The 26,206-nt window shown below is 36.8% G+C and overlaps 1 long non-coding RNA gene across 1 annotated transcript; it reads right to left on the bottom strand.

Moving 5' to 3' along the window:
- Nucleotides 1-7,809: 7,809 nt before the first annotated feature.
- LOC129143991 (uncharacterized) lies at nt 7,810-26,003 on the bottom strand. The gene is made up of 3 exons (XR_008548030.2): nt 25,780-26,003; nt 23,775-24,062; nt 7,810-10,174 (listed from the first exon to the last, which is right to left on the bottom strand). It is a non-coding gene; the product is annotated as an uncharacterized LOC129143991 (long non-coding RNA).
- Between the last annotated feature and the right edge of the window lie 203 nt (nt 26,004-26,206).

Here is a 26,206-nt window from a genome sequence, read left to right as displayed (position 1 = left end):
TTTTTTCAGCATCAATTAAAATAATCATATAGATTTTGCCCTTCATTCTGTTGATAAGATGTATCACATTGATTGATTTGCATATGTTGAACCATCCTTGCATTTCTGAGATAAATCCCCCTTGGTCATTGATATGGTTAGGCTTTTTGTCTCCACCCAAATCTCATATTGAATTGTAATTATCATAATCTCTATGTGTCAAGGGAGAGTCCAGGTGGAGGTAATTGAATCATGGGGCTGGGGAGGGGGGTATTCCCCATGCTCTTCTCATGATAGTGAGTGAGTTCTCATGATCTCTGATTGTTGTATAAGGGACTCTTCCCCCTTCACACAACACTTCTTCTTCCTGCCACCTTGTGAAGAAGGTGACTTGCTTCCCCTTTGTCTTCCACCATGATTATGAATTTCCTGAAGCCTCCCCGGCTATACTAGACTGTGAGTCAATTAAACCTCTTTCCCTTATAAGTTATCCAGTCTTGAGGAGTTCTTTATAGCAGTATGAAAATGAACTAATACAGTCATAAGGAATAATCTTTTTCATGTGTTGAATTTGGTTTGCTAGTATTTTTTGGGAATTTTTGCATCAATATTGATCAGTGACATTAGCCTGTAGTTTTGTTTTGTTTTGTTTTGTTTTTTTTTTTTGATGTGTCTTTGTCTGGTTTTGCTATCAGGGTAATACTGGCCTTGTAGAATAAATTGGGAATTATTCTCTTCTTTAGTTTTTGGAAAAGTGTGAGTAACCCTGGTATTAGTTCTTCTTTAAGGATTTGGTAGAATTCAGCAGTAAAGCATCTGGTCCTAATGTTTTCTTTGCTGGGAGAATTCTTATTGTGGCTTTGATCTCATCACTTGTTATTGGTCTGTGCAGGTTTTGTATTTTTTTTATGATTCAATCTCAGTAGGTTGTATGTGTCTAGGAATTTGTCCATTTCTTCTAGATTTTCTAATTTATTCACATATAATTGCTCATAGTAGCTACTAAATATCCTTTGAACTTTTGCTATATCAGTGGTAATATCTCCCTTTTCATCTTTAATTTTATTTATGTGGGTCTTTATCTTTTCAAAAAACCAATTTTTCTTTTATTAATCTTTTGTATTGTTTTCTTTGTTTCAATTTTATTTATCTGTGCTCTGATCTTCATTATTTCTTTTCTTCTAAGTCTGGGTGTGGTTTGCTCTTCCTTTTTAGTTCTTTAAGATGTATTGTAAGATTGTTTATTTGAACTTTTTCTTCTGTTTTGATGTAGGCACTTATATCTATAAACTTCCTTCTTAGTACTGCTTTTGCTGTATCATTAGGTTTTGGTATGTTGTGTTTCCATTATCTTTTTTTTTTTTCAAGAACGTTTTCAATTTTCTTCTTAATTTGATACTGATACAATGGTCATTCAGGAGCATATATTGTTTAATTTCCATGTGTTTGTATAGTTTAGAAAATTATTCCTTATTAATTTCTAGTTTTAGTCCATTGTGTCTTGAGAAGATGCTTAATATTATTTCATTGTTTTTTTAAATGTTTTAAGACTTGTTTTGTGACCTAATATATGGTCTATCCTTGAGAATGACTCATATGCTGAGAAAAAGAATGTGTATTCTGCAGCCATTGGATGGAATGTTCTGAAAATATCTATTAGGGTCCATTTTTTCTATAGTGCAGATTAAATCTAATGTTTCTTTGTTGATTTTCTGCCTGGAAAAATCTGTCCAATGCTGTGAGTGGGATGTTGAGGTCTCCAGTTATTATTATATTGAGGTCTCTCTTTTAGCTCTAATAATATTTGCTATATATATCCAGGTGCTCCAGTTTTGTGTGCACATGTATTTACAATTGTTGTATCCCATTGCTAATTTGACCCCTCTATCATTATACAATGACTTCTTGTTCCCTTCTTATAGCTTTTGTCTTGAAATTTATTTTGTTTGATATAAGTAAAGCTAGCCCTATTCTTTTTTGGTTTCCATTGGCATGGAATATCTTTTTTCATCCGTTTATTTTCTCTTTATAGGAGAAATATGTTCTTATAACCAACAGATCAGTGGGTCTTATATTTTTTATCCATTCAGCCAGTCTATGTCTTTTTGTTGGATACTTTAGTCCATTTACATTCAGTATCTCATTAATAAGTAAGAACTTACTCCCGTCATTTTATTTGTTTTCTGGTGTGTGTGTGTGTGTCTGTTGCATGTTTTTTGATTTGAGAATACTATGAGGCTTGCAGATAATATCTTATAATCCATTATTTTAAGCTGATAACAACACTGCTTGCATAAATAAACAACCAGGAAAGAAAAAAATAGTAAAAGCTCTACATTTTAATATCATCCCCCTCCATTTCTTAACTTTTTGTTCTTTCTATTTTGTAGTATTTATGCCTTGAGAAGTTGTTCTGGTTATTATTTTTGATTGATTCATCTTCTAGTCTTTCTTAAGATAATAGTAGTTAACACACAGTTTAATGTTATAATGTATAGTGTTTTTCTGTGTAGCAGTTTACATACCACAGTTTAATGTTATAATGTACAGTGTTTTTCTGTGTACTTACTATTATCAATGAGTTTTGTACCTTCAAATGATGTCTTATTGCTCATTAACGTCCTTTACTTTCTGATTGAAGTATTTTCTTTAGCAATAGGACAGGTCTGGAGTTGATAAAAGTCCTCAGCTTTTGTTTGTCTGGAAAAGTCTTTATTTCTCCTTCCTGATTGACAGATATTTTTGCCAGACATAATAGTCTACTGTAAATTTTTTTTTCTTTCAACATTTTAAATATATTATGCCACTTTCTCCTGATCTGTAAGGATTCCACCAAGATGTCTGCTGCCAGATGTACTGAAGTTCCATCTTTTCTCTTGCTGCTTTCAAGATCTTTTTTAAATCCTTGACCTTTGGGAGTTTGAATATTAAATGCTGTTAGGTAGTCTTCTTTGAGGTGAATCTCTTTGGCATTCTGAAACCTTCTTGTACTTGGATATTGATATCTTTCTCTAGGTTTGGGAAGCTCTCTGTTATTGTTTCTTCGAATAAACTGTCTACCCCTAACTCTTTCTCTACTTCCTCTTTAAGGCCCTCTGATATGTGCCATTTTAAGACTATTTCCTAGATTTTGTAGGCATAAGTCGTTTTTTAAATTCTTTTTTCCTTTTGTCTCCTCTGTGTATTTTCAAATACCATGTCATCAAGCTCACAAATTTCTTTTCTTTTGCTTGATCAATTCTGCTATTAAGAGACTAGTATGCATTATTCAATGTCAATTGCATTTTTCAACTCCAGAATTTCTGTTTGATTTTTAAATATTATTTCCATCTTTTTGTTAAATTTATCAAATAGAATTCTGAATTCCTTCTCTGTGTTATCTTGACTCTCTTTGAGTTTCTTCAATACGGCCATATTGAATTCTCTGTCTAAATGTCACATAGCTCTGTTTCTCCAAGATTCGTCCTTGGTGCCTCATTTAGTTTGTTTGGTTATAACATGTTTTCCTTAATGGTCTTGATGCCTGTTGATGTTTGTTGGTGTTTGGGCACTTATTGTTGTCTTCTGTCTGGGCTTGTTTGTACTCGTGCTTCTTGGGAATGCTTTCCAGGTATTAAAAAGGACTTGGGTGTTGTAATCTAGACATGTCTACAGTAACAGGGCAGCCCAAATGCAGTAATGCTGTGGTTCTTGAAGACCCTTAGAGGTACCACCTTGATATTCTTAGATAAGATCCGAAAAAAATTGCCAGATTACCAGAAACATAATCTCATTGTCTTTCCTTACTTTCTCCCAAACAAACAGACTGTCTCTCTGTGACGAGCTGTCTGGTGCTAGGGATTGGGTGATACAAGTACTCCTGTGACCACCACCCTTAAAACTGCACTGGGTCAGACTTAAAGCCAGCACAACACTGGATCTCCCCCAAGGTCTGCTATAGCCATTACCTGGCTACTGTCTATGTTTTCTCAAGGCTTTAGGGCTCTACTATCATCAGGAAGCAAAGCCAGCCAGCCTTATGTGCTTTTCTTCAGGGCAGTGAGTTCCCTCTGATTTCACACAGGTCCAGAGATGCCTTCTAGGAGCTAGGGACTGGAGCCAACAACCTTAGAAATCTACCTGGTGTTTCATTCCACTGTGACTAAGCTGGCCCTCAAACCATGAAACACAGTCCTTCCTACTCTTCCCTCCCCTTTCCACAGGCAAAAGAGCCTCACCACATGGCCAACACCACCAGAGGCCCACAGGGAGTACTGCCAGGATACCACCGATGTTCACTTAAGGCTCAAAGCCTCTTCAGTCAGCTTTTGGTGAATGCTGCTAGGCCTGGGACTCACCCTTCAGGGCAGTAAGTTCTCTTCTGGCCCAGGGAAGGTCCAGAAATGCCATCTAATAGCCAAGGCCTGGAATAAGGGGATTCAAGAGTCTGCTTGGTACGCTACTCTACTGTGGCCAAGCTGGTATCTAAGGTGCAAGATGAAGTCTACTTTACTTTTCACTCTGCTTTTCTTATAAAGAAGGAGTCTCTTACCACAGCCATCACAACTGGGAATGTGCTGGGTCTCACCTGAAGCCGTCTCAGATTCTCACCCAAAGCCCATGTTGTACTATCTCATTATTATTGCTGTTTATTCAGGTCCCAAGGGCTTTTTAGTCAGCAGGTGATGGTTTTTGCCAGGACTGGGTCCTTCCCTCCAAGGTAGTGGGTTTCCTTCTGGCCTACTGTGTGTCTAGAATTGTCATCCAGGAACTAGCACCTCGAATTAGGGCTTCACAACTTTGACTGATGCCCTATCCTACTGTGGCTGAACAAGTGTGCAAGATGCAAGAACAAAGTCTTCTTTATTATTTCCTGTCATCTCCTCAAGAGGAACACAGGGGTCTCTTTTGGAGCCATGAGCTACCTGGGCTTGGGAGAGAGGTGGTACAAACACTCCCTTAGCTGCCCTGGCTGGTATCTCAGTAGTTGGCATGTCCTCCAAGTCCACTGGCTCTGAGCCTAGTTCAGCTCTAGGACTTGTGGACTAGACTGCCCTTCAGTTTATTTGCAGTCCTTGTGGACTACACTGCCTTTCCAGTCTATTTATGGCCCCAGAGCACTTCAGTTCACATTTGCAAGACCTGCTGGAACTCAAGTTCTGACCACTAGGATGGGCAATTCCCCTCTGTCTAGGGCTGGTCTGAATGCTCTCTCTGTGGTCAGGTATCAGCTGAGTTATGCCCAGTTTCGCTTTCCCTTGTGACAGGGCACCACTGAGTTCAATGCAAAGTCTTACAATTGCTGCACTCTCCCTCTTCCAAGTGCACAGGTTTCTCTGCAGCATGAGGGCACTGTGGGATGACAGGGGAAGGGGTAGCATTGACAGTTGAAGACTGTCTGTCTTCCCCTCTCCAGTGCCTCTTTGAAAAATATGAAGTCAAAACTAGGTACTGTGAGTGCTCACTTTATTATTGATTCTTACGAAGATGTGTGTGTGTGTGTGTGTGTGTGTGTGTGTAGATAGTTGTTGAACTTGGTGTTCCTGTGGAGGGCAGAATTGTTGGAGTTTTCCATTCCACCATCTTGCTCCACCTCTTCTCCACAGTGTCTTCCATTATTTTCTTTTTGTGGTACTAAACAATCTCTAGCATGGCTGTTTTGGCAAGTCACAAAAGCTCATGCAGATATTTTATTGTGCTGCTGCTACTCTGGAATGTGTGCAGAATCACCATGGGCATTATCATCATCAACACCATCACCAACATGATTAACAGAAAGAAAAATAAAACCAAGAAAACTGTAATATGAAAGGAGAATCTGAAGACATAAACTTTATACAATAGTTATGGAGTCAAACTGGCATAATTGCAGTGTTTTATTAGTTGATACTAAGCCATTTACTTTGAGAAACACTCATGCTAAATGACATAGAGGAAAAATAACATAAAGTGATTCATGTAGCAAATTTAAATTTTGCATCTGTTTTTCAGTTAAGATTAAGAATATGGAATTCAATTAAATGCAGTTATATATGCTTTTACTTTCATGTATATGCAAGAGTTATGAGCTTGTCTGTTGTTAAACTGTCATAATTGCAAATAGAAATAGAAACTACAAATTCCGAAATATTTCAAGTACTATGAAAGGTTTGGTTTTAAAATGTCTAGCATCATAATTATTGAGGGTTAGGTACATCATTATTTAAAAGATCAAAAATTGTGTATTTTATTTAGAAAACATTTGCTGATATAATTAGGCATTTTGGAATATGGCAGTGCATGAATGCATGCTTGTTGTGTGAGTATGTATGGGGATATGCACATACTACAACATATTGAACATGTATATAGATTTTACCCTAAACTAAAAGTAACCGTATAGTAGTAATTGAATAGAATTTAACTATCATTTCCATCATGACTGTAATATATTTTTTTAAAAAGCATGAAGAGTGGAATAGAGACTTATTTAAAAGAGTTAACTGGCAGATGAGTCACAGTAAAATTTTTTTAAAAATAAATTGTTTGGTTAGAAAGTTAAAACATGATTAATGTTGAAAAATAACTAATAGAAATAGAGTGAGAAAGTTTTACTCAGAAAATTGAGTAAATAATTCAAAATAGTTAAGAAATAGACACACTCACAATTATAATTTGGGTCCTTAACACACCCTTGTAGACACACAACTGTATGAACTATTGACCATAAATCAGTAGACTATTGATCTAATCAATATTATCAACTAACAGGATGTATTTGACATGCATAGAATACTTCAACAAAAAACAGAGGAATACACTTTCTTCATGAGTCTATAGAACATTGAACAAGATAGACCACAACCTGGGTGATGAAACAAAACTCAACATTTCAAAGAATTAAAATCCTGCCGAGATTTATATCTAACTATAACAAACTCGAACTAGAAATCAATAACAGGGAGATAACAAAAATTATCTAAACACTTGGAAATTAAACAGCACACTTATAAATAGTTCGTGTGTCTAACACATGGGAAGCCTCAAAATAAATTTTTTTAGTGCATAAAACTTAAAAAAATGGGGACAAACATTCATCAAAGTATGTGTGATGTGGCCAAGACGGTTCTGGGAGGAAAATTTATAGCACTAAATTTTACATTAGAAAAGAAAGTTATCAAATAGATAATAGAACTTGCTTTCTCAAGAAATGCAAACCAGTAGAGAAAAAATAAACTCAAAGCCAGCAGAAGGAAAATAATAAAGATAGCAGTAATAGTTGAAATTGAAAATATAAAAACAATAGAGAAAAATCAGTGAAAGGAAGAGTTAGTACTTTGAAAGATTAAATAAAAGTGTTGAACTGCTAGTGAGACTGCCAAAAATAGAGAAGCTAATAATCATTAATGTCAGGAATAAACTAGAGGTATTACTATAGATTCTGCTGTCATCAAGTGGATAATAAGGGGATACAGTGATTAACTTTACACTCATTAATTTGATCAATTAGGAAAAAAAATAACCAATTTCTTAAAACGACAAACCACTGAAGCCCAACTCAGGATGAAATAGGCACTCTGAATAGTCCTGTCACCATTAAGGTACTGAATTTGTATTTAAGAAGCTCCTGAAACAAGATTTCTTCTGGCTTAGATGGTTTCAGTTGAGAATTATTTCAAATGTTTAAGGAAGAATTAACACCAACTTCATACAATCTCTTTCAGAAACTAGAATTGAAGAAAGGATTTCTCAACGAATTTTATGAACCCAGTATTTCCCTGTCCCAAATCAAAATTAGCTCAAATAAGAAAAATCTAGACAAGTATCTTATGAACTCAGACACAAAAGCTAACAAAAAATATCTGCAAACTGAATTTAATAATGTATACACATCATTATAAACTATGATCAAGTTAGATTTATTTTTGTTATGCAAGTCCAGTTCAATATTTGAAAATTAATCAGTGTAATCTACCACATCAACAGACTAAAGGAAATTTCTATGATTATATAAATTGACTAAAAACAAAACCCTTTTGTCAAACTCCAACACACAGGTCAACAATTAGAAATAGAGAATTACCTAAATGTAATATGGAGTGCCTACCCAAAACAAAACAGAGCAAAACAGAAACCAAAAAACTGCATCTAAAATTATTTGTAATGGCAAAACCCTGAATCCTCCCTATACCTCAAGGTTAGAAACAAGACAAATATGTCCACTCATATGAACTTTATTTAATGAACTACTGGTAGTTCTTTCTACTGTTGTAAGTCAAGAGAAGGAAACAAAGAGCAAGTGGATTGAAAAGATGTTGTCTGTCTTTGTAGATGACATAATTGTTTATGTAGAAAATCTTAAGTAAGTTACAAAAAAAATCAGCTGAAACTAATAAGTGATTACAACAAGGCCACAAGACCCAAGAACACAGGACAAAATATACAACCAACAGGACAAAATATACAACCAACAAAAATCATCACATGTCTATATACTAACAATAAACATTGAAATAAAATTTTAAAAAATACATGTATACTTCCTCCAAAAAACATATACTTAATTATAAACTTAATAAAACATATACAGGAAATGTCAGTTGAAAAATGCAAAATAATGATGAAAGAAATTTTCAAAGTGCTAAATAAATGAAGAGATATATTGGGTGAATAGATTGAAAGACTTGGCAAAGTAAAGACATTAATTCTACCAAGTTGATCTATAGGTTTAGGCACGTGCTACCAAAATTCCAGCAAGGGGTTTTTTCTGTAGACAAAAGACAAAAATATTTTGAAATTTACACAGAAAGTCACAGTCACTAGAATAGCCACACCAGTCCTGATAATGGAAAATAAAGTAGAAAAAATTACCCCACTCAACGTAAAGTACTATATAGCTATTAGTAATAATATAGTCTAGTCTTGGTGGAGGTATAGATACATAGCTTAATTGAAGGGAACAAAAAGCCCAAATATACTAAATCCACAAACATACCCCTAACTAATTTTTGACAAAGTTCCAAAGGCAATTCATTGCAGAAAAGATAACATTTTCAAATAATGGTTCTCAAGCAATTGAACACTTACAGATAAAAAAAAAAAAAAGGCAAGTAAAAAATAAATAAGAACTCAACCTTCAAACCTCTCACATTTTATACAAAATTTAACTCATAATAAGCCACAGATTAAATGTAAAATATAAAAGTGTGAAACTTGTAGCTAAAAATATAGAACAAATACTTGGAATCTATGATGGACAGAATCCTTATTGTTTACATCAAAAGCATGAACCATAAGGGAAAAATGATAAATTGGACTTCATTGAAATCTAAATATTTCACTCTATAAAGAGTGAAAGAAAGCTACATATGGGAAGAAAATGTTTGCTAGCCATGTATTTGACAAATGGATAGTATCTACAATATGTAAAGAATTCTCAGAAGAAAACAACCCAATTATGACATGAGCAAAAAACAGCAAGATACATTTCATTGAAGAAGATGTCCCAGGGGCAGGTAAGCACATGCAAAGATGTTCAACATCATCAGACACTGGAGAAACCCAAAATGAACCATACTTACAGTAATCAAAATGAACCAGGCATACACACCTATCCAAGTGGCAAAACAATACAGAACAAAATCGATAAATACATAAAAAATCAATGCCAGTGTCAAATGTGAGTTAGGATGTAGAAGAACTGGACTCAAACATTTCTCATACAGGGCAAACTAGCCCCAAAGTGGAGTTTAGCCTGTGAGGGTTCTTGGCCTTGCCCAGGAAAGAATTCAAAGGCAAGCCAGATGTAGAAGAAAACAGTTGTATTGAAGAGGCAGTGTTACAGTCTGACGGAGTTACAGCTCCACGACTGCTCCTGCAGAGCATGGCTACCCAGTAGGCAGACCACCGCAGCTCAGGGCATCTTTGCAGTCATATTTATACCCACTTTTAATTGCATGCAGATTAAGGCGTGGTTTATGCAGAATTTTCTAAGGAAGGGGTAGTAACTTGGGTCATTGGGTCATAGCCATGTAAAGAGTCGGTAAAAGCTGGGTGTTGCCATTGGAATGATAAATTGACATGGCACATTGGTGGGCATGTCTAATTAGAAAACTGCTTCTTACCAGGCCCTGTGTTAACTTGTCCTCAATCTGGTTCCGTGTCTGAGCCCCACCTCTGGAGTTGTGTCCTGCTTCTTACATCATTTCTATTGGGATTGTGAACTGGTACACCCACTCTGGAAAAAAAAATGTTTAACAGTTCTGCATTAAAACTAAACATACAATCTAGCGAATTGACCCCTGGAGATTATTCCTAGAGAAATAAAACTTATGTTCAAACAAAAGCCTACAGGTGAATGTTCATAACAGCTTTATTTGTAATAGTTCAAAACTGGAAACAACACCTATATCAAAATATGGTGCATCCATGCCATGGATTATTACACAGCCAAAGGGAATGAACTATAGATGTACAGTTTGGATGAATCTCCAGAGAATTACATGGAGTCAAAAAAGGCAATCCCAATAGGCTTCATACTTCGTGATCCCATTTACGAAATAAAGCACAGATTTGTGATTGCCAGGTAGGAGAGACATAGTTGGGTTTGAGACTGACAGGGAGTTGAATATGATTTAAAAGAGCAATACGAAGATAATTGCAGAAATGGAACTGTCCTGTACCTTGATTGAGGTAATGGATACAATAAATTACACATGCGACAAAATTGCACTGAGCTCAATATATACACAAACATAAAAACATGTAAAACAGGGAAAAAGTGTATCAATGTTAATGTACTGGTTGTGATATGTCCTATGGGTTTCAGGATGTTATCATGCAGGGAAACTGGGTAAAGCATAGGCGGAATCTCTGTGTTATTTTGTATACAGTAACTACCTGTGGATCTACAAATACATCAGAACAAATATTTACAATGCAAATTTTAAAAAGAAAATAAAGCTATGCGCTATAAATTTCAAAGTGATATGTTAAAAATATAAAATAAAATAGTCAAGAAAACTGGCCAGGCACAGTGGCTCATGCCTGTAATCCCAGCACTTTGGGAGGCTGAGATGGGCAGATTACTTGAGGTCAGGAGTTTGAAACCAGCCCGGCCAACATGGTAAAATCCCGTCTCTACTAAAAATAAAAAAAAATTAGCCAGGTGTTGTGGCGAACGCATGTAGTCCTAGCTACTCAGAAGGCTGAGGCAGGAGAATCGCTTGAACCCCGGGAGGCAGAGTTTGCAGTGAGCTGAGATCAAGCCACTGCACTCCAGCCTGGGTGACAGAGCAAGACTACATCTCAAAAAAAAAAAAAAAAAAAAAAAGTCAAGAAAATTAACCTACAGACGAATATTCTTCATTAGTTGTGGTAAAAGGGTAGCATGTGATATATGATAAAACCTCAAATGATTACCACAAACTAAGGTCCAGCACATGACAAACTTCTTCATTCAGGATTTTATATAGATAGGTAGATTTTGAAGCATGAAATTAAAAAAACAATACTCTATCTGAAATCACTCGAGACTTATTATATATGATTTGATTATGTTTTTAAATATCGAGTTGAATATTCCATGTTTCACATATGCTGAGAGAAATTGGCAGCAATGACCATATTCTATTGAATTACTTTTATAGTATTCGCTGTCCTTAAAAACAAATGTTGAGTAGTATCTATAAGAAGTATAATGTTGTTTCAAGTATCAAGGATACTCTTATCTGTAAGGTACACTTCGGCCTACCAGGGAGCAGTTTTAAGAGTGTTAATACACTAACAAAAATGAACAATAGCCACTCATTCATAATAAAGGTATGGAAAGAGAGAAAACAGACATTAATATAACACCTGCATTCCAATAACCCCTTCTTTTCTGAAATTTCTTTTTTAACCTTAATTTTGTCTTCCTTTTTCCTTCCATTTGTTTTTTAAATCATGATTCCTCATGTTATCATTGCCATTTTCTATCTGTATATCTCTTTTCTATCTTTCCATCTTTTCTCTACTGGGAAATTCATATGATTTTAAAAATGAAATTTAAGGTTTTGCTTAGTTTTTGCAAAATAATATTTTATGGTAATACTAGGAATATTCATAAATAATAATTCTTTGTACAAAGTACCAGTCAATGTGCTGAATAATTTATTTTAGATTTTTTGAAGTCAATTCACAGTGATTAGGTTATGATTATACATTAACAGAAGAAAGTCAAAAAAGAGATTTTCATTTCTATGAACGATATGTTCAGAAGATTGTATTATGTATACAATCATGCTCTTTCCTAGAAGGGAAAAATAATTACAAACCATATGGTTAACATAAAGTAAGAAAAAAATACAATTAAGATTTATTTTTCAGTTTGAACAGTAATAAATTTATTCCTTATTTCCTTTGCAATTTAATTTGTTCCAGATGGTTCCAATGTCTATTTTTACTCTAACTCTCATTTCAATGGAACAGTGTAGTTCTTCCACACAATTTTTCAATTTGCTTTTGTATTCATGTTTTGAAACTAAGTTATTTGATGTTTATCTATGGAAAACTAAGTATTTTTAAAGCAAAAATAAAATAACATATTTCTCATGGCTTTCTACACGTTTTAGCTTTCTGAGATAATCATAATCAATTAGTCATAATAAATTATGGTGCCAAATGTCAAAGACGTCTATAAACAAGGAAAAACTTTCTTTTCAAAAGTAAAAACTTACAAAAAAGTCCAAATGGCTCGATAGATAATTTGCAATAGAAATTGGTAGTTAATTCCAGATAAAGAAATACAAATTTTTAAAATTCTAACAAGAATAAACTTTACACATAAATATCACCTGTATCAAAATAACTTATTTTACATTTAATGAAATCAATACATCTTGTATTCTTTTTATATGTCAGTTTTTATATGTCCTATATATGCAATATATATAATTGTTTACATATAAACAATTTGAAACTACTTCAATAGTTGAGACAATGACAATATGATAAAAATGAATTACTAATATAAAAAATTGCCAGAAAATGGGTTAGCTAACTTAGGACTTACAAATGGAATCTATGACCTCAATACAGGTTTGCAAAGATCTAGTGTTCAAGTGATTGCACATATTTTTGGAGTGCTAAAAATTAAAATAAACAGCTTAATTATGAAAAAATGTATATATAGATATAAGTATACATATATGCACATAAGTACATATGTATATGGATATTATATACATAACATTGGTTGTTAAAAAGAGTCAGTTCATTTAAAAAGTTAATATTATGTTTAAATTAAGAAGGTAGAATACACAGACACCCTTTCTTTTTGGGTGAATATATACGTATCATATAGAATATATTTAATATTTATTTTTTGACTGGTGAACTTGACTAATTTAACATTAATAAGAATTGATTTATCTTTTTAATTTTGCCTAGCTATTACGAAGAAAGTGGTGCAAAATTTGCCTTAGTGCCATAAACAATTGGCAAATAGGACAAGATATATGAAGAAAAACTTATTAGAAATCAGGTGGAGCTGAACACTGATTCCTGAGATAATAGAAAGAAATAAAATTAGTTCAGTGATTTGCTGGTAAAACAACTGGTTACATACACACACACACTCTAAAACAAAAACCAAACAAACATCAAATGTGCCCTGGTCTTTAGCATTTGCAATTTTTGTGTTACAAATACTCACAACATGATTGAATATGTTTCCAATTCATGTTTCGGAAAAGAATGTGGAGCATATTATCAGATCTTGAGAAAGTTATGAGTAGTCTCCAGTGCACAACTGAGTGAGCTCTATAGTTATTCCAGTTTCTGACTTGAAGACATTTTTCAGACCACAATGTAGGGTTGCTCAAAGCATAGGACAGAATCCTGACAGAGCCAAGAAAAAAGATAATGTATTTTGTGGAAGCCAAGTTGGCTGGATTTTGCAAGACAAAGTCCCAGAAAGGAATAAGTTGTCTAGAGAAAGAGGTCCAGAAGTTTGCATAATGATCTCCTCAAGTCTTTAACTGAGTAACTGAGCTATATACCTAAGGGTAAAACACCATAAAGGGACCACTGGGATCTCTAAGCTGAAAAATTGCCAGACAGGTCTAGGAGCCATTCAGATTTTGATGAGAGTAAAGAGCTCATGTCAAACATACTAGTGACCCAAGGAAAAGTATTTCTTGAGAGTAGAGCCAACATAAATGTAGAGTAAAGTCTAGGCTAGTCCTTGGAAGGGTTATCAGCAAGTTTCAGGAAGATCAAGTTGATGCATAAATAGCTTAGAACCTGCCAAAACAAAATCTCACATGTTCTGCAGGAACGTAACACAACTTAGATATTGAATAATCTAATATTTGTAATATGACATTTGATATAAAATTGCTAGACAAGTGGAAAACCAAAACTATGTTACCTCTTATCAGAAAATAAAATCAAGTAAGCTACAGAAACAGACCAAAAAATATATATAATTATGGACAAGGATTTGAAAACCACCATTATATATATAATGAGGCATGTAAAGCAGATGTTGCATATAATGGGAAGAGAAATGGCAATTATTAAAAATAAAAACTTCTACCGTGTCTGAAAATACAAAATACTAATGTAATATTTGAAATTTAAAAATAATAATTACATGAGCTTAACAGTGAGTAGTACGTTACTGACAAATGGTCTGTAAATCCAGAGACATAATAAAAAAAAATCTAAAGCACACTGAGGAAAAATAAAACATGGAAAAAAGTAAACTTAGTCTCAGTGACTGGTAGGACAATATCAAGCAGTGTTTCATAGCATAATTAAAGCGCCAAAGACTATAAGAAGCGTTTTAAAAATATTTTCTAACTTACTTGAAATGGGTTGTAATGTATTTTCATAAAAATGTTTCACCACTATTGTCACATTTGTTTGAGAAATATTGATATAGAATCCTTTTACATAATATTTTTGCTTATCAGCTCTTTGAGTTTCTCTACCCTTTTCTAGTTGAAGTTATTTATTTGAGTTTTTATTATTTATATATTACTCATCTTTATGAGTTTACATTTAATATTGGGCTTTTACAATTAATGAGGTTTCTGGATATTGGCCTTGGCAAAACATTTATGACTAACTCCTGAAAAGCAAATGCAACAAAAACAAAAATTGACGAGTGAGAACTAATTAAACTGAAGGACTTTTGAACAACAAAAGAAACTAACACAGTGTAAATGGGCAACCCACAAAATGGGAGAAAGTAAGTTGCAAACTATGTATCTGAAAAAGGTCTAATATCCAGAATCTATAAGAAACTTAACTCAATGAGCAAAAATCAAATAACCCTATTAAAAACTGTGCAAAGGACATGAACAGACACTCCACAAAAGAACACATACAACTGGCCAAAAAACATGAAAAAATCCTTAACATCACTAATCATCAGAGAAATGCAAATCAAAACCATAATGAGATACCATCTCACACCAGTTAGAATGACTATTATTAAAAAGAAAAAAAATAACAGACACTGAGGGGAAAAGGGAACACTTATACATGGTTGGTGGGAATGTAAACTAGTTCAGCCACTGTGGAAAGCAGTTTGGAAATTTCTCAAAAAATTAAAAACAGAGCTACTATTTGACCCAGCAATCTCATTACAGAGTATGTATATCCAAAGAAAAATAAACTGTTGTACAAAAAAGACACATGCACTCACATGTTCATTGCAGCACTATTCACAGTAGCAGAGACATGGAATCAACCTAGGTGACAATGAATGGTGGATTGGATACAGAAAATGTGGCACATATAGACCACAGAATACTACACAGCTATAAAAACGAATGAATTCATGTCCTTTACAGCAACATGGATGGAGCTGAAGGTCATCATCTTAAGCAACTTGATAAAGGAACAGAAACCCAAATACCACATATTCTCACTTATAAGTAGGAAATAAATATTTATTATTTATGAACATAAAGATAGGAGTAATAGACACTGGAAACTACTAGGGGGGGTGCAAGGGTTGAAAAAATGACCTATTGGGTACTGTGCTCACTATTTGGGTGACAAGATTATTCATATCCCAAATCTTAGCATCACCCAATATATCCGTGAAACAAACCTGAACGTATAACCCCTATATCTAAAATTAAAATTATAAAAAAAGTACAAGAATTAGGATTTTGTAATTTTGTGCCTGCTTATTTTTCTTTTTAACTAACACATATTTTATACATTAGAAATTATATTTGGTTATTTTTTCAGGAAGTGTATTTTTTACATTATTTAATTCCTCAGTTAATTAATTTTTACATTTGGCTCTTTTCTGATACATTCAAGAAGAAATATATATATTCCTCATAGTAAATCTTAGGCCTTGTATTTCCAAGGTCTTACTGTGATTTTTACCTTGAATAATTACTGATATTTCTTCATAGTTTAATTTTTGTGTATTTCTGTGAAGAGCAGCCTTGGTTTTGGATGCCATGAAAGGTTCATTATATTGCACCTACTTTATATTTTTAATCATTCATATTGATTGATAATCTGTCCATTGCAGAAATGAGGAGTTTCCAAAAAGTTTATGGAAATATGTATTATAAAAAAAACTATGCATAAATTTCAACTTTTTGCACAAAAATAAATGTATACTAGCTTGTTATAACATGTCTAAACAGGATCCAGTTGAAGGCACTGAGAAGAATAAGACATCAGTTTGAAAAGAGCCTCTATTAGAGCAACTTGAATTATGCTAAAATTGAAGTAAGAACAAACATCAAATGTATGGTGAAGCTTGGGTAGAAGAATGGTATAATTGCTGATGCTCTACAAAAAGTTTATGGGGATAATGTCACAAAGAAATGAGCAGTTTACAGCCAGGCACGGTGGCTTGCACCTGTAATCCTGGCACTTTGGGAGGCCGAGGCAGGCGGATCACGAGGTCAAGTGATTGAGACCAGCCTTGCCAACATAATGAAACCCCGCCTCTACTAAAAATACAAAAAATTAGCTGGGCGTGGTGGCGGGCGCCTGTAATCCCAGCTACTCGGGAGGCTGAGGCAGGAGAATCGCTTGAACCTGGGAGGCAGAGTTTTCAGTGAGCCGAGATCGTGCCACTGCACTCCAGCCCAGACTCCGTCTCAAAACAAACAAACAAACAAAAATTAGCAGTTTACAAATGAATAACTTGTCTTAAGGGATGAGACAACATTGAAGATGAACCTTGCACTGGCGGACCCGGTGCATCAATTTTCAAGGAAAAAAAATAATTATGTTTGGCTTACTTCAAAATTATATTATAATGATTAAGAGCAGAACCAATATCCAACATCACAGATATCTCAATTGCTTCAGCTTACATCTTTCTGACTAAAAAATTAAAGTTGAACAAACTTTTCACTCTATAGGTGCCAAAATTGTTCACCCCGATCAGCTACGAATAAGAGCAGAGTTTTCAATGGAAATTTTAAACATGTAAGATCAAGATCCTGAAGTGTTTCTTTGAAGAATTTTAGCAGACGAAACATGGCTTTACCAGTATGATCCTAAAGACAAAGCACTACGAAAGCAATGGCTATAAAGAGATGAAAGTGGTCCAGTCATAAGCAAAAGTAGGCTGGCGATGAGCAAAGGCCATGGCAACAGTTTTAGGGTTGCTCAACGAATTTTGCTTGTTGACTTTCTAAAGGACCAAAGAACAGTAACGTCTGCAATAATGGGAGTATTTTGGGAATGCTAAAGCTTCAGCATAAAAACACCTGAAAAAGCTTCACTAGAGAGTCCTTCTCCATCACAACAATGCTCCTGCTCATTCCTCTCATCAAACAAAAATAATTTTGAGAAAGTTTCAGTGGGAAATCATTAGGCACCCACCTTACAGTCTTGATTTGGCTTCTCATGGCTTCTTCTTACTTTGTAATAATAACCTACAAGGGCACTCATTTTTGTTCAGTTAATGATATAAAAAACACATTAACCTGGTTAAATTCCAGGAGTCTCAGTTCTTTAAAGATGGACTGAATGGCTGGTATCATTGCTTACAAAAGTACCTTGAACTTGATGGAACTTATATTGAGAAATAAAGTTTTTATTTGAATTTTTTATCTTTGAATTCAATTTTCCCACAAAATCTTTGAGTCCCCTCAAAAAGTAAGCATGTTTACTTTTAAATAGTTGCATTAAAATTTGTAAATAGCTATCACTTTCCCTTTAAGTGTGATTTTCCCAAAATCACATTTCTTCAGATGAAGAAAAACTGTTAAGAACTGGTTAACCGTTTCCACAAGAAAAAAAAAAATCGTAGTGAATTTAATTTTTTATTTTAATCCAGAAATATGGCTATGAAATGTGACCTGGGTTGTTACTTAATATGTAACAGAAAGTGCTAATAATTGTGGATAGAACTGAAGTCCCTTGGGCACTATAGAGTTCTCTTTTCTTAAAAAATGCAGGAATGCCAGTTGACCATTGGTGAATAACTCCTAGCTATTTAGCTTGAAGTCATTCTGTGTTTTTCCTATTGCCATGGCCTTTTCAAAACTATCTTAATTAGCTAGAAATTATTTATTTGCTTGTTTGGCTTTTGAAAGATTTTAGAACCTCCTTATTGTTTTTTTGTGTTGTGAAATTTCACCACAGCACAAACTAGTGTAAGTTAATACTAAAGTGGACTTTTTAATAGGAAGATTCATACTATTCTACATTTCTGAACAATTTTATTCTATCTATCCATCTGGTCTCTATCTCTTTCTTCCTTACATTTTCCCCTTTTCTCTCTCTTATTTTTCTCTTATTATTTAATTACTCTGTTATTTTTCTCTCTTATTATTTAATTACTGTTGCATACATATTAGAACTACAAGATCAACTTCATGTCTCAACATTTTCTCATTCTTTACAACTCCTTAAAATTTAGATCTCTATTTTGGAAATATTTATTCATCCACATACTCTAACTTGCTTTTATAGTTTGTTATTTTTTCCATCAATCCCCATTATTATGTTTTAAGTTTTATATTTCAGTCTTAAATTGTTAGGTATTACAGATATCTTTTATGTAATATCTGTTAGTTTTAAACATCATTATTAATATAATATTAGTAATTTGCTACATGCTTTGTTGTTATCTCTCATTATTGGTCTCAGTTTTCCTAAAAAGTTTGGCGATTTATGGTTAGTTTAACTATTAGTTCTTGCAGAAAAACAACTAATAGTGAGGAGCAAATCAAACATGATGCTCAAAAGTGCTCGTTAGGGTGATAAAAAGAATAATGGGCCTGAAAAGTAGACTAAGAAGAGCAAGCAGAGTGTGAGAGAAAATATATAAAAAAAGGATGTGTTAGAGAAGCCAACTGAATTGACAGTTTCTTAATTGTAGCAATTAATAGTTTGAAGTGTTGCTAAAACATCAAATATAAGCTAAAAAATAGATTTAGAAAAATAATTTATTATTTCTTTCAAAAAATATTAAATGATAAGACCAGGTGCCACGATTAAATGGGCTGAGACGAATGGGGAAAAAAATATTTGAAGTAGAGTGTGGTGATAAGGAGAGAGATTGAGACTCTATATAGAGGTATTTGAAGAGTTGAATGAAACAAAGATTCTGGCCTTCGTTTTAATGGAAAAAAAATGTTAAGTTTTCAAGAAATATTTTCCTGAGAAGGAGTGGTTGAATATCCAAGTGAAGAAAGGAAATGCCATAAATTGTAGTTGGTTCTTAATAAGGCAGAAAGAAAAGAAACTTAAAACACTGGTGGAAAAATTCCGATTATTTAAGAGTGAAAGGAGCTTCTATATTGTAATGGGAAGACAAGATTGTAGGTTGATTTGAGACACGGATGAGTGATCAGAAGATGAAGCATTTTTAAGTGAAGTTTATGTTTTCTAAATGAAAGTAGTAAGACTGGCCAGAAGCTGAGATTAAAGAATTTGAGGTTTGGAGACATTGTGCATAATTATGCATACAATTGAGCTGAAACAAAGAGTGGATATATCAGAAAAGCACATTTCTGGTTAGGTGCCATGAATGTATAGAATAATTAAATTATCCTGTTGGGAAACTTGATCTTACAATTCTTGATCTACAAAGCATCTAGCTCTTTTGTGGTAGCTGTGGAGGGTGTGATGAGTTAGTTGCATTCGTGATTGGATTATTTTAATATGTAAAGTGAAAAAAGAAAGGTGCAAATAATTTAGCAGACAAGTTCATTCAACATTAATTTGATTCATAAATAATAATTAAGCACTTAAAATGTGCCAGAAACACATCTAAGTGACATTGATATAGCAATGAAAATATACTTTTCTTCTTCTGGAACTCACATTCTGATGAATTGATAAGTCTATAACTTTAGGTGGCAATAAATGCTCTAAAAATGTGGGACAGGAAATAATGAATGGTTGGGATAATATTTTATAGAGAGTGTTCAGGAAAGGCCTGCAAAAGATGACATTTGAGCAGAAAAATTATTTAAGTATAGGAATAATTGTATGTGCAAGGGAAGGTGGGGGAAGAAGGTATGGAGAGCAAGTGCAAAGGTCTGGATGATAGACTTGTGACACATCAAAAAAAAAGGGGGAATTAGTGTAGTTAAAAGGGAAATGAGCCAGAGAAAGGGAGGAAAGATGTAACATCAAAGAGTTAATTGAGAAGCAGACTCTTTCATGCACGTCTGTGTGAAGAGACCACCAAACAGGCTTTGTGTGAGCAACATGGCTGATTATTTCAACTGGGTGCAGGTAGGCTTAGTCCAAAAAGAAAGTCAGCGAAGGGAGATAGGAGCACGGCCATTTTATAGGATTTGGGAAGGTAATGGAAAATTACAGTCAAAGGGTGTTGTTCTCTGGTGGGCAGGGGCGGGGGTCGCAAGGTGCTCAGTGGGGGTGCTTTTTGAGCCAGAATGAGCTAGGAAAAGGACTTTCACAAGGTAATGTCATCAGTTAAGGCAAGGACCGGCCATTTACACTTCTTTTGTGGTGGAATGTCATCAGTTAAGGTGGGGCAGGGCATATTCACTTGTTTTCTGATTCTTCAGTTACTTCAGGCCATCTGGGCATATATGTGCAAGTCACAGGGGATGCGATGGCTTGGCTTGGGCTCAGAGGCCTGACATTCCTGCCTTCTTATATTATTAAGAAAAATAAAACAAAATAGTGTTGAAGTGTTGGGGCGGCGAAAATTTTTGGGGGGTGGTATGGAGAGAGAATGGGCGATGTTTCTCAGGGCTGCTTCAAGTGGGATTAGGGGTGGCGTGGGAACCTAGAGTGGGAGAGATTAAGCTGAAGGGAGGTCTTGTGGTAAGGGGTGATATTGTGGGGATGTTAGAAGAAACATTTGTCGTATAGAATGATTGGTGATGGCCTGGATACAGTTTTGGATGAATTGAGAAAGTAAATGGAATAACAGAAGGAGAAAAACAGGTATGAAAGGTCTAAGAATTGGGATGACTCAGGATATCTGATTAGAGAGTGCCTAAGGAGATTCAGCATAGTCCTGCCTGCAAAGATTATTTATTTACTTCAAGAGTTAAGAGTGGCAGTTTGGGGATAGCACCAGGAGATATCAGCTGTGATGGCTTGGGAAAACAGTGTAAACCGGCCGTGTAAACAAGAGCAGGGCATGTATGAGTAGTTGAGAACGGTGAATAGGAGTATGACTAGACAGAAGATAGTAGGGATGACAAGTTTTTGGGGGCACAGTCTAAGTTGGTCTGGTGTCTGGAATGAGACTGGGGCCTAATAAAAAGGAGTGTCTATACAGGAGCTTAAATGGGCTGTACCCTGTAGCATTCTGAGGACAGGCCTGAATTCTGAGAAGGGAAAGTGGTAAAAGTATTGTCCAGTCCTTTTTAAGTTGGTGGCTGAGCTTGGTGAGGTGTGTTTTTAAAAGCCCTTTAGTCCATTCTACTTTTCTTGAAGACAGAGGACCATAAGGGATATAAAGGTATCACTGAATACTAAGAGGCTGAAAAACTGCTTGGCTGATTTGACTAATAAAGGCTCATCTGTTATCAGACTGTATTGAGGTGGGAAGGCTAAACTGAGGAATTATGTCTAACAAGACGGAAGAAATGACTGTGATGGCCTTCTCAGACCCTGTAGGAAAGGCCTGTACCTATCCAGTGAAAGTGTCTACCTAGACTAAGAGGTATTTTAGTTATCTGACTCAGGGCATGTTGAGTAAAGCTAATTTGCCAGTCCTGGGTGGGGCAAATCCTCGAGGTTGATGTGTAGGGAAGGGAGGGGGCCTGAATAATCCCTGAGGAGTAGTAGAATAGCAGATGGAACACTGAGAAGTTATTTCCTTGAGGATAGATTTCCACGATGGAAAGGATATGAGAGGTTCTAAGAGGCGGGCTAGTGGCTTGTACTATAGCATAACCTGCCTTTGCTGGTGTGTGTTGATTAGGCCTGGTGGAACCGCCATCAATAAATCAAGCGTGATCAGGGTGAGGAACAGGAAAGAAGGAAATTTGGGGAAATGTGAATATCAGGTGGATCAGAGAGATACAGTCATGGGGGTCAGGTGTGGTATCAGGAATAATGTGGGAGGCCGGATTGAAGTCTGGGCCAGGAACAACGGTAATTGTGGGAGACTCAACAAAGAGTAAGTATAGCTGAAGGAGCCAGGGAACAGAAAGTATATGCATCAGGTATGAGGAAGAAAATAGATTTTGGAAGTTATGAGAACTGTAGAGAGTGAGTTGAGCACAGTTTGTGATTTTGAGGGCCTCTAAAAGTATTACAGCAGCGGCAGCTACTGCACGCAGTCATGAGGGCTAGGCTAAAACAGTAAGGTCAAGTTGTTTGGACAGAAAGGCTACAGGGTGCGGTTCTGGCTCTTGTGTAAGAATTCTGACCACGCTAACCATGCCTAGGAAGGAAAGGAGTTGTTTTGTAGAAGGTGCTTCGGTTTGAGAGATCAGTCGGACACGATTGGCAGGGAGAGCACATGTGTTTTTATGAGAATTATGCCGAGATAGGTAACAGATGAGGAAGAAATTTGGGCTTGATTGAAGTAATGGGGGCTGTCTGTGAAGCTTTGCGGCAGTACAGCCTAGGTAATTTGCTGAGCTTGATGGGTGCCAGGGTCAGTCCAAGTGAAAGCGAAGAGAGGCTGGGATTAAGGGTGCAAAGGAATAGTAAAGAAAGCATGTTTGAGATCTAGAACAGAATAATGGGTTGTAGAGGCAGGTATTGATGAGTATATGGGTTTGGCACCACGGGGTGGATAGGCAAAACAATTTGGGTGATAAGGTGCAGATCCTGAACTAACTTGTAAGGCTTGTCTGGTTTTAGGACAGGTAAAATGGGGAAATTGTAAGGAGAGTTTATAGGCTTTAAAAGGCCATGCTGTAGCAGACGAGTGATAACAGGATTTAATCTTTTTAAAGCATGCTGCAGGATGGGATATTGGCATTGAGTGGGGTAAGGGTGATTAGATTTTAATGAGATGGTAAGGGGTGCATGATCGGTCACCAAGGAGGGAGTAGAGGTATCTTATACTTGTGGGTTAAGGGGGGGGGGATACAAGAGGAGGACGCAAAGGAGGCTTTGGATTGGGAAGAAGGGCAGCAAAGAGATGTGGCTGTAGTCCAGGAATAGTCAGGGAAGCAGATAATTTAGTTAAAGTGTCTCAGCCTAATAAGGGAACTGGGCAGGTGGGGATAACTAAAAAGAGTGCTTAAAAGAGTATTGTCTAAGTTGGCACCAGAGTTGGGGAGTTTTAAGAGGTTTAGAAGCCTGGTCGTCAATACCCACAACAGTTATGGAGGCAAGGGAAGCAGGCCCTTGAAAAGAAGGTAATGTGGAGTGGGTAGCCTCCGTATTGATTAAGAAGGGGACGGACTTACCTTCCACTGTGAGAGTTACCCGAAGCTCGCCGTCCGTGATGGTCTAGGGGGCTTCCGAGGCGATCCGGCAGTGTCAGTCTTCAGCAGCTAAGCCAAGAAGATCTGGGAAGGAGTCAGTCAGACAGCCTTGGGCGAGAGTTCCACGGGCTCTGGGAGTGGCAGCCAGGTGAGTTGAACAATCTGATTTCCAGTGGGGTCCCACACAGATGGGACGCGGCTTAGGAGGAATCCCGGGCTGTCGGCATTCCTTGGCCCAGTGGCCAGATTTCCGGCATGTGTAGCAAGCTCCTGTGGGAGGAGGTTCTGGAGGAACGCCTGGCCGCTGTGGTTCAGGCGTTTGGAAGTTCTTGTGTGCTGGGGATGTGGCTGGGGTTTGTCTCACAGTGGAGGCAAGGAATTGCAACTTTTTTCTATTATTGTACACCTTGAAGGTGAGGTTAATTAAGTCCTGTTGTGGGGCTTGAGGGCTGGAATTTAATTTTTGGAGTTTTATTTAACGTTGGGAGCAGATTGGGTAATAAAATGTATATTGAGAATAAGACGGCCTTTTGACCTTTTAGGGTCTAGGGTTGTAAAGCCTCTCAGGGTTGCTGCCGAACGAGACATGAACTGGGCTGGGTTTTTATATTTGATGAAAAAGAGCCTAAACGCTATCTGATTTGGGATAAAGAAAAAGCAGCATTAACCTTGACTATGCCTTTGGCTCCAGCCACCTTTTTAAGAGTAAATTGCTGGGTAGTTGGGGAGGGCTAGTCACAGAATGAAACTGTAAGCCAGACCAGGTGTGAGGAGGGGAGGCAATAAAAAGATTACAGGGTGGAGGGGCGGAGGCTGAGGAAGAATTGGGACCTAGCTTGGGCTGGTGAGGAGGGGAGAGGTCAGATGGGTCTGTAGAAAAGGAAGATTAGAAAGACTCAGCGACGCTTGGGGTTGGGACTGAGGGGACAGGCGGGAGGGAAAGAAGGAAGATTTGGGACAAGTTGCACTGGGCACAGAGACTAGGAAGGGACTGATGTATAAAAGAATGCCTGGATGTCAGGCACCTCAGACCATTTGCCCATTTTACGACAAGAATTATTTAGATCTTGTAGGATGGAAAAAATGAAAGTGCCATTTTCCGGCTATTTGGAACTACTGTCGAGTTTGTATTGGGGTCAAGCAGCATTGCAGAAGAAAATAAGTCATTTAGGTTTTAGGTCAGGTGTGAGTTGAAGAGGTTTTAAGTTTTTGAGAAGACAGGCTAAGGGAGAAGAAGGAGGAATGGAAGGTGGAAGCTTACCCATAGTGAAGGAGGCAAACCCAGAGAAAAGAGTAGAGACATGGAGAAGGGGTGGGGGGTTCTAGCTCTCCAGAAAAGCAGAGAAGGGGTTGGGGCATGGAAATAAGGGATTGGGGCACAGAGATAAGAGGTCAGGGTGCGGAAATAAGGGATTGGGGTACAGAGATAAGAGGTTGGGGTGCAGAAATAAGCGATTGGGGGGTTCTTGCCCCCTAGGAAAGCGGGACTTGCCACTAAGGGTGAAGGAGAAGGGGTTGAGGGGTACTTTCCCCTGCCCCAGGAAAGCGGGACTTGCTGCTAAGGGTGAAGGAGAAGGCGTTGAGGGGTACTTGCCCCTCTCCCAGAAAAGTGGAGAAGGGGTAGAGACAAGGAGAGAAGGGGTTGGGGTACTTGCCCCTTCCCCAGAAAAGTGGGACTTGCCGCTAAGGGTGAAGGACCAAGGCAGGCGTCCCTGCGTGGTCTGACACCCTTGAAATGTGGGTGTACAATCAGAGAGGCATCCCTGCAATGATTAAACACCAAGGGAAGGCTGCCTTCCCAGTCCGTGACCGGCACCGGAGTTTTGGGTCCATGGATAAAATGTGTCTCCTTTGTCTCTACCAGAAAATGAAAGGAATTGAAATTAAGAGAAGGGAGAGATTGAATTGTGATGCCAAGATTGAAAGGAGAAAGAGGTTGAGAGATAGTGGGGGAGGTTGGAGAAGAGAGTAAAAAGAGGCCGCTTACTGGATTTGAAATTGGTGAGATGTTTCTTGGGCTGGTCGGTCTGATGACCTGAGGTCGTAGGTGGATCTTTCTCACGGAGCAAAGAGCAGGAGGACAGGGGATTGATCTCCCAAGGGAGGTCCCCCGATCCGAGTCACGGCACCAAATTTCATGCGCGTCCGTGTGAAGAGACCACCAAACAGGCTTTGTGTGAGCAACATGGCTGTTTGTTTCACCTGGGTGCAGGCGGGCTGAGTCCGAAAAGAGAGTCAGGGAAGGGAGATAGGGGTGGGGCCGTTTTATAGGATTTGGGAAGGTAATGGAAAATTACAGTCAAAGGGGGTTGTTCTCTGGTGGGCAGGGGCGGGGGTCACAAGGTGCTCATTGGAGGTGCTTTTTGAGCCAGGATGAGCTAGGAAAAGGACTTTCACAAGGTGATGTCATCACT

This window comes from Pan troglodytes, chromosome 4 (genome assembly GCF_028858775.2).
Source record: "Pan troglodytes isolate AG18354 chromosome 4, NHGRI_mPanTro3-v2.0_pri, whole genome shotgun sequence".
NCBI lineage: Eukaryota > Metazoa > Chordata > Mammalia > Primates > Hominidae > Pan > Pan troglodytes.
This window is presented reverse-complemented; position numbering and strand designations above follow the sequence as displayed.